Raw genomic sequence first — 2,036 nt, forward strand, 5'->3', positions numbered from 1 at the left:
AGTATTTTCCAGTTATCTATTTGCAATTCAATTATTTAGTTATTTTAGGAGGGGCGTTAGTTCATTGATTTAATGATTTTTTTAGCAGTCAAAACAGCAGGAGAGGCTTCCGCTGCTATGCTTTAAATTTTTGAGAAATAATTACATACTGTCTGTATGCCCACCAATTGGTGGCAGAAATGGTCTTTTTATTTTGCGAAAGGGCAGAAAGGGATTTACAAATAAAACAAGGCCAAGTATACAAAAAATATACAAGGGTAAGCAAGACTACAAATAGGAATCTAAGCTTGAAGTGATGTGATCAGGTCTTGAAGGAGTTCTTGATTTTCAGTTCTGGCCTTGAACTTCAGAATCCCTAGGTTTGATGTTAGTCCTCTCTTCCAACTGAGCAATGTAAGTGCCACCCCCTCGAAGTGACATCTGTTTCTTTGCTTCCATATGTTCGTTGATTTTTGTTGATTTAATGACTTTGTACCTTGTTGGCACATTTGCAGATGCAGAGCCTCTGGTACGCGGCCCTGTCGCCGCCACCTGCTACTTTAAGTCAGCCAACGGCCTCGCCGGAAATTGGGGCTTATCCATATCCCGACTCAATTTCTGCATCGCCCTCCTCGCTGGTATACATGCATCTCATTCAGTCTGTTCGTTGTACAACTTGTAGTCTCCTCAATCCAGAAGTAGGAATTCACAGAAAAAAATGCTTATCTGAATTCAGGTGTACAGCCATATATTGTTGTGGATTTTAGGTTGGATGCTCACATAAGAGGTGATCTGATTTTGCTATCGCTCGTCTCTCTTTGTAGATTTTTGCTCATGCTCGGATGTGTCCAAGTGTTGATTTTTGTTCATGTGTGCAAGTTGGACTATGTCTATATGTACATTTTTTTTCATGCAAGAATTTTTTATTTGCTCATTGAATCATGTTATTCTCATGTGTAGCTCGTCATTTACCCAAAGTATTGTTCTTCCATTTGGGCAAGCTTTAGTTGCAGATGCATCTTTGCGTGCTTGTTCTGCTTGAGCCCGCCGCCTCGCCATGAAGCCCTCTGCTGCAGCCTCTCACTTCACTGTCGACGACACTCTGCTTCAACCCGTCTCTGTCCAGTACCGGACAAACCTGTTGTAAAGGTCATTATTTTGTGCATCTTTTGCTGCATCAACTAGGGTTGAAAGGACTAAAATTATTCAACTTTGTTACTATATATCTGGTCATAGATATTATAACTACTAAATAGTATGATATCCTTTTAAGAAACAATTTTTTATTTCTGTTTGACATTGATGTGCTTGTGATTTGCTTTCCAGGTTATTTTTCTTAAGAACTTATTGGTTTACCTATTCGAGATTTGTTTCATCATGTTTGTATACCCTGTCATCAGGAGTTTCATTTGTTCTTCTGCCATACCATCTATGTTTGCTCTTTTTTTAACCTCATGTCAGTTTCTTTTCTCATAAGAGATCATATTGCAGTTCTATTTTCACATTAGTGAAAAGTTTTGCTGCTAACAAGTTATTTGGGTACCGAACTTTTTACTAATGAAAAGCTTGGTAAGAATAGATTATTGTTTTTTTATCCCTTAAAACTGACCATTCTCAGGAATAGATTGGTGTACCAACTTATTAACATTGCCTTCCTCCTTGAACTTTCTACAACTCAGAATGGTTATGCGAATGTGTTTCATACCACAGTTTCTGAGCTTTCTTCTTTCTTACAATGTCACGTACATCTTCACGAGACCACTCCCTGAATTTCTTTGTTTTGCTGTTATTGTTATTTCTATTATTTCAAATCTTGGTAACAGAAAGCAACAGATGATATCACTCTGCAGTAGACACCTGCTTAATAAGTAACAATGCACACAACACCAACCTCGATGAGTGCCCAATCTGCTTCTCGGTCGGCCCCCATTCCCTGAGTTTCTTGTTGTTCCTCCAATGGATCCTTCAATAGATGGATGCATAATTCTGACTACCGGTCAGTTCCCTTTCCTGAATATCTTGTTCCTCCAATGGGCCCATCAATAGATAGATGCAGA

At 38.9% G+C, this 2,036-nt stretch overlaps 1 long non-coding RNA gene across 2 annotated transcripts in view; it reads left to right on the forward strand.

Moving 5' to 3' along the window:
• The first annotated feature begins 595 nt into the window (after nucleotides 1-595).
• Nucleotides 596-2,036, forward strand: part of LOC119314766 — a 2,552-nt gene continuing 1,111 nt past the window's right edge. The window contains exons 1-3 of one of the 2 annotated variants that reach the window (XR_005152447.1): nucleotides 596-617; nucleotides 716-766; nucleotides 940-1,128. This is a non-coding gene — a long non-coding RNA (uncharacterized LOC119314766). Of the gene's footprint in view, nucleotides 767-939; nucleotides 1,129-2,036 lie in introns of both variants that reach the window. The other variant, XR_005152448.1, reaches the window with a different exon arrangement.

Source organism: Triticum dicoccoides, chromosome 6A, assembly GCF_002162155.2.
Source record: "Triticum dicoccoides isolate Atlit2015 ecotype Zavitan chromosome 6A, WEW_v2.0, whole genome shotgun sequence".
NCBI lineage: Eukaryota > Viridiplantae > Streptophyta > Magnoliopsida > Poales > Poaceae > Triticum > Triticum dicoccoides.